The following is a 7,755-nucleotide window of genomic DNA, read 5'->3' on the forward strand; positions in this document are numbered from 1 at the left end:
GCCGCCGCCGGGGCACGGCGGCTTCGCTCTTCAGTCGCGTCCCGAGGCCGTCCGTCCCACCGCGCGGGGCTCGGGCAGGGCCGGCGTCCCCCCGCGCCGTCTGCGGTCTCCCGCCGTCTCTCGCCGTTTGGGGTCTAAAGAGGTTTTGCATGTTGGTGTCCTCCAGTAGGAAAAATCTTGCGGGCAGGTAACGCGACGGCGTTGTTGAACAACAGGTGACGCGTCTCTGCTTCAGACGGTGCTTCTCGAGGGGTTTCTGCCTGGAGACCGCTCCCCCCGAGCTGCTGTTCTCTGGCGCCCGCGTATCAGTGTCTGTTCCGGTCCACTTGCGGGCGGGTGGCCTGGTGACAGGTAGCGAGAAAACTTAGGTGCGTGCAGCAGATGCAACTCCTGAAGCCAGGGTATTTGGGCACTGCAACTGCTGGGTCTGCTAAACCTCTGGTATGATGAGGGGATGCGATACCAGTAAAACACATCAATGCTAGGTTGAGGAAAAGCAGAAGTTCAGCAGCTGAACCTGGTTTATCTTTAGTAATTGACTCCTGATGATTGATAATAGCTTTCATCCTGAAGTAATTCAAGTGGTGATTATGACTACCTGTTACACAAGAACTTAGAATAAAATCCTGTGTGGTAATAAACTAGGCTAAAATCCATAACCTTTAAACAAGTTATTTATTAAAAACTGTTCTAAAGTGGAATACAAAAGATCTGAGAGTTAAGATACTTGGAAAACTCTTGCATTATTCCTACTAAAGCTTAACTAAGGTTCAGTTTTACAGACTGACCAACCAAGTCCTTGTGTATTCAAAGCTTTACTGACTTATGTGGAGCGTTAGCTTGGGCCCTTCACTCCCAATATCTTTTAAAGGATGCCCCTCTTATTACCAGTGCCTGTGCTTTGACTTCCTGAGGCAAGTACAGTTGTGCCTGCTTACACCTATGTTGAGCACAAGTCTTTGCTTTAAATAAAGCATTGCAGAGGTTAGGAAGCTAAAATTTCTGTCACAGTCAGCGATAGCAATACCACCAGCTCTTACAGTCCTGTTATTGATAAGGGGCTTTGACTAAGATAGGTACATGTGTTCCCTGTGAGTTGATTGTTTAGCCAGGTGGTTCAAATCAACTCTAACCATAACCTTTGCTCCTCAGTACTTGCTAGGTCACAGACACCTGTGGCACTTAAAGACTTCCTGGTAGAGACTGTGTATCACTGCCTAGGCTGCTGACATGTTAAATGGGGTTGCAGGTCCTTCAGAGATGTCTACCTGTTAACAATAATACTTTGAGATTAGCGAGTCTGCTAGTTGATCTGCTGTGGACTCCATTAATTCCCTTTTAATGCAAGGTTGTAATCAAAATATAGTTCCTGTAAGTACACGTAACTAATTGGTAACATACTCAATGCGTGTTACTTTATCAAAGAAAGAGAACTAGTTTCTTCCACAAGATACCCTTTTCAGGGAACTATTTGGGCAATTGTTCTCCAGCTTTCAATGTGATACTGAAGTAGTCTTGAATTAATCTTTTCACTGTGAGATGTCAGGCTAATGTGAGCTGCATTTTTAAAGATTGTCCATAAGTAATGATTACGAAAAACAGTCTTTTCTGGTTTTGAGAAGTACTGCCTTTTCTAAGTATTATGCCCAAACAATTGTTTGACAAACATTAGAAGGTAGTATTTTGTAACTTAGAAAGCTGACAGAAGGATTGCCTGGCAGGACTTACAATGACTGCTTACGAACATGAATCACGCTCCTAATATCCTGAAACTTTATACTCGTTCTCTGCGCTGTATAAAAAATTCACATTATTTCCCGTATTTTTGTCTTGACAATTTTGATTTCTGTGGAGGGGGGAAAAAGCAGAATGTCATAGGAGTGCTTTGTGTTCTCTAAATTAGGTCTTTTCTGCCATATGGTCTCTGTAGACCTTAGAGTGAACTTTTCCTGTTCTGACAGGGTCTGCAGTGCAGGGTGCCGAGTTACCACTGACATCAGTTGTAGTTGTTTTCATGCTTCTCAGGCAGTCTGATACAGTGGAGCATATAAAGGTGACGCTGGCGTAAATGTGCCTTCTTCTCTAGCCTCTGTGTCATGGTGCATTGAGCCGTTTAGGTCTGCTGGCAGGATTGTGCAGCTCTGTGCAACTTAGCAATATGTGTGCACTATGTATGCTGGTTTATTTTTAATCCAAATCAATAGCTATATCCGGTTAACAGTGTGGTTTCAGGAGGAGATCTGCAGACATGGAATGGGTGATCTGTTTCATGGCTGTACGCTGCACTACAAGGTGGGAATGGGCAACAGTGGGGCAAAACTACGTTAAAGCTGACAGTTTTAAGGAACATGTGGCAACTTGAAATTTTTCTCTTGAAATGCATCCATCTTGTTAACTTTGCATTTCAATTTCTTAAATTCAAAATAAATTAGAGCCTCTAACAGCTTAGCTGCAACTTGTAAGTCTTCAAAAATGTGTATTATTATGTAAGTGTAAAGTAGTCCCACTCCAGTGAAGGACTGGATCCTTAAAGTTCGGGAAACCTCTCAGCAAAACTAAGCTGAAACTTGCTTGAAGTGAAACGTAAGGTCAGGTGAACTTTATGCAACTTTTGCTTTTATACTGTGAGTTTGGACCTTCATAGTGTCATTAGGTAGTTCATGGAGGTGCATTAGGTAGTTCATGGAGGTGCATTGGAGGATCTTATCTGAAGTTGGGTAGAGAATCATGTTACAAAAACAATCTTGTTATGTTAATGTGACAATGTGGTCTTGAACCTTTCATTTAAAGTAGCTCTGTAGTCTTCAGGGAAAGATTGTTCCCCTCAGTACTGTCAGCTGGCTTTGACTCTCAAGGATAAAACATTGAACATTAATCAGCAAACATAATACTGTTTCTGAAGCATAAACTGCTACCATATTTATTAAAAAAAAAAACACACAAAAGCCAAAACACAAAACCAAATAAACACCCTGACAACAACCTATCAGCGATCAATTTTGCCTGCTTTTGCATAATCTCCATTCTAGATTACTTCTACTGAAGTTTTGTACCACTTTGTTGGGGAGAGTGAGAAGGGAATGCTCTAAGAGAAAGCAGGCTCAGTAGTATCTGGTGTAACTCAAATTGTCAAGCAAGCCAGGGTTGTCTAATTCACTTATGTTAAGGAAAAAAAAAGCGTTCCTATGTTGCCTTTAACCAGCATTTCAATGCTAAGCATTTTTCTGTAGCACTGCTGTCAGTATGTGCATTATATCTGGGCATATTTGGTGTCTTCCTGTTTCCACCTCTTCAACAAAGATGGAAGGTTAATTCTTAAACAGGAACCTTTTTACAGCAGTTCAACATAGCTTGACATCAGTAGAGGTCAGATATTTATAGCCCAATCCAGCAAGATGCTGGGGATGTCTTGATTACATGTAGTGCATATGAAAGTCTGCAGAAATGAAAATAACTCAATAAGCCTGAAAGGACTTGCTAGCCTTTAGGATTTGGTCCTAAAATAGCTAATGTGTGATGTGAGCTGGGACCTTATACTATCTTAAGTCTTTTTCCTGCAAGAAAGTCTCAAGCAAGGCACCGATGCTTCTGTATTTGAAGGGTGCTTCCCTGTCTGGTGCTGCAGACAGTAGCATAAGCTCAAACCTTGCTCTCTGCCAAATGTGGAATAGTGGAGAGGGTAACAGCATGTGCTTTGCATTATGTCTAGAGGTGCATTAATGGAAAATCTTCCAGCTATACAGTATTTCTGTCTGGCTGATATATAAAATATAATAAAACACAGTAGCATGTTCAGTAGCAAAGCTAGTGATTCTTACTTGATGGGTTTTGTTTAGGTTTACATTGTGTGCGTGCTTGTCTCTGTTTCTTTCTAGTTTAGATCTCTAGAATGGCTTATGGATATATTGTGTATGTTAGAGCACTTTTTCAGAAAACACTAATGTATGCAGAATGTTACCCAAATGCAGCTTTTGCAGCTGAAAACTGAACACATGATTGTATATGTATGTACATCTTAGGCATTTTTCTCAATTTCTTTTGCCTTCCAGAATTGCTTCCCCTGCCCCTCCATGTATAACTAGTTTGTTGTGAAGGAAGCGAGGTGATAACGGTATTAGAAGTTTAACTAAACTATTTGCAGCCACTTTTTCTTAACTTGAAGGGATAACTTGCCCCAGTCTTACTGCCTCGCCTTAAAGCATTGCTGCATATGTGGAATGGGGAAGTTAAACAAGCTTTTTAGAGCCTTTATGATAGCTAGCCAGTGAAATGTTGTCAAGCTTTTATTGAGTTCTCAGTAAAATCTTAGTAATATTCTCATCTTAACATGGAAAGTATGTTTCCTTGCTTGAAACACTAAGAAGTTGCACATCTCTTTAGAGAAGTCTTCTCAGCTCCTTTTGTAATAATTTTAAGTATTTTTCCGTCATAAATGCCAGTTTAATCTCTTCCCAGTTTTAGGAGTTAGTGTAAAAGTGACATCAATCTAAGTGGTTGTGCACTGCTCTATCCAAGTTATATCAAAGAATAAAGGTTTTTGTACTTTTCTATTCCCAATTTCAGTGTAAGGAAACAGAAATGCCTGCATGTTTAGATTTGCTTTCTAATATGATGTGTGTATTACTAATGTACAGATAACATGTAAATAAACATCTTCAGAGCTACAGAAGAGTCCCTTATATCAATAAAACCTGATTAGTTTTAGTTGCTGCATCTGATGAGGAAGGGAGCAAAAAAGTAAGAGAGAATCTTTCTTCTTAAGCTCCTAGCTCTTACACTTACTTTGCCAAGGTTGCTGGGTGACTCTAGGAATGAGCTTACTGTAGTTACATGAAGAGTTCTGACACAGATAGCTGTAGTTCTGCTGATAGAGACTAGCCTGGAATCTGGCTTACTGTGGCTGTAAGTTGTCAGGTTTTTGCTTACCCTTTGGTTCTGGTTGTTGCCATAATACATGGCTTACAAATGACAAACTGGTCTGCTTTTCTTTTCAGTTTCCTAAAATGCTACTGTAATGCAATACTTCAGTCTGGTTTTTTTAGGAAGCTGGATTCTAGATGTAGATGGTGTGCGGCTACTGGAAAGCATTAAGAGCTATGTTAGAAAGGGATTTTGCACCTAATTAAAACAGTTTTGTTCTGGGAGTTAACAGCGCAAGATTAGAAGGAGTGAAATCAAAGAAGCAGTTCTCAGAACTGGGAAGAATGTGTGTGGGTTTTTTACAAAAATAAGGATTTGGAAAATAGTTCAGTCCCTCTGCAAACACAGAAAACACTAGGCATAGGCTTTGGCAAGGAAGGGTTGGTTGCAGTATTGTTAACTCTTTGAATGAAGCCACTTTGTGCTATCCAAAGTCTCACCTTGAATATGGGCAGCAAAGGTTTACATCAGTGTAAAAGGCTAAACCTTATGGGGAAAATCATATAAATGTTCTCTTACACATTTTCTCATCTGTTGGAGGTCATTCATTTCCTCGCTATCTTATTGTCTGCCAAGGAGCTTTTCTGGTCGATGCTGGTCACTAGCAAATGACCAGCATTTCTGTTACTCCTGTGAAAGTGTCTTTTTACTGCTTGCGTATGGAGAGGTATTACAGGTGTATGGGCTGCTTGCGAATTTTTGAAACTGCTGTAGCCAAAGGACTCTGTTAGCTGTTGTATGTTGTTTGGCTTTTATTATTTCTACTACATGGGTGTAAAAGTAATAACAAATATCAGAGAAACATGGCAGAAAGTAAACAAGAATTTTCTCCCTATCTTAAGATCAGAACCGAGAGCTGTCTCTTACTCTGAGTTGTTTAGACATTCACCTCACCTAATCGTTAGGACTCTTGCGCAATCTTAGCCTCCTGTTGCACTCCTGGGGGAGCTTGGGTGTGAGGGAGCTGTATTTTAGTCAGACCTTCCTGGGCTCAATTCAGTCTTTCCCATCTCCTGCTCCCTTCCCCCACGTTCCTGAGATGCCAGTCACTGTCCTGCCCAGGAAGTACGGCTATCGCTCATCTCCTGACTCACCCTCATCTTCTGGCTTTCCTATCCTCCACCTACTGATTTCCTCCCCTTCTCCTACCCTCACCTCTTTAAAAATGCAAATATCCCTTGGGGAGACAAGGTGTGCAGTCATGTCCTGGCAGTGCATGGGATCTGTTCTCTCTGCTTGACTGTCATTACTGTGGTAGGAAAAGGTTTCTTAGTCTAAAGCATTTCCACACACTGAACATTACAGGTGTGTTCTGCCTATTTTATTAAATATGCTTCAAACAAGTGTGTAAATGGCTTTGGAGTTTGCTTCATGTACAACAGCAAGTACATCTAAGCTCAAGACTATTTAATGTAAATAGCCTAGGAAGGCAGGCGTGGTCAAGGATCTTTTTCCAAAGACATAGTAGCATTTAACTGGCATTAAAAGTGTTGGTGTTTGGGTTCATACACTTTACAGTTTATTTCTAAAAGAAAATTTCTGAATTGATATTTTTTAATTGAAACTGAAAATGCTTTTTTAAACAAAGCCAATGGGAGAGCTGACAAGGAAAGCAGTATTGGTAATTGGAGCATGAGTCAGAGTTATCATCAGAAGTGATGCTTATTAGGAAGCATACTTAAGAGGTACTTTTAAGTTCGAAGAATTGCCTACTAACATAACTTACCAAATTCAACAACTAAATGCGAACTTTAAAGTTAAAGCCAGACATTAGCAGATCTTGAGCATGCTTTGTGATCAATGCCATTCTGGAAGTGTAAAAAGGACTATAAAACAGGTCTGGTGCTCTGCTCTCCTGTCATCTGGGTGATCCTTCAGCTGCCAGAAGTGTCTCTGGTGAAAGCCACTTCTGGCTGTCAGGGGAACAATGTGAAAGGCGACAGCTTTATACTCTTGGGGTGGGATGATGATAGATCTTTCTTTAGCCTGCTTCAGCAAAAAAAGGAACATAAATGGTTTATGCAAAAGCATGTGCTTCTAGAAGCTATTTTGATGCTTTGTTCAGCAATCTGAAGTCTAAATGAGAGGTTTTTGTTGGCATCCTTCAAACAGGACTAGCAGTCTTGTAGTGACTAGCTGCACTTGTCCCTGTACAGGAAGTGTGAGGGGTTTTTTCCTTGCCAGCTCAGAACTGAATCACCTTCGTCAGCTGAGCCTGAGTCTGTAACCAGTTCTCGGTTAGCCTTCTCTAATTTAAGTGCTGAAGTCATATTCAAGTCTGAACAATGCAGACTGATATCCTTTATAAAACATGTCAAATGTTCTTAACACTCAGGATTTTAAATCTTTCATGCTTGTGTCTTATGAAATAATATGCTGCCAGATGTTTGATCCTGCACCTAGGACAGTCTTCTGTTTTCAATCTGACATTCCACAACACTTGTGAGACTTTAAATTCTAGGCAGTTTACTGGTGCACGTTGTTATCTTTTGCAGTGATTTATGTCTCTTCCTGTGCTTTGAGTTGTATATTGGTAATAGCAGAAATACAGAAAGATGGAAGTTGGGACTTCTTGTCAGTGATATATTTACAGTGCCAAGCAGTAGTCAAGAATTTGTCTCATCTTGTTTTGTTTTTTTTCCTGCCTTGAAGGATACAAGTCTGCACAAATACCTAAGTGCTTCCAAATTTGCTTTTGCAGTAACTCTTAACTCTGCTATTCCCAACTTTGTAAAGAAGTTTGCTGATACAAAGTATATTTGAATTTCTTTTAACAAATGCTGCCAACACATCTAAAGTCCTTTGGGTTGCGACCCCTGTACACTCCGATAGCTC

Source organism: Aptenodytes forsteri, unplaced genomic scaffold (assembly GCF_000699145.1).
Source record: "Aptenodytes forsteri isolate BGI_AS27 unplaced genomic scaffold, ASM69914v1 Scaffold83, whole genome shotgun sequence".
NCBI classification, from domain to species: Eukaryota; Metazoa; Chordata; class Aves; order Sphenisciformes; family Spheniscidae; genus Aptenodytes; species Aptenodytes forsteri.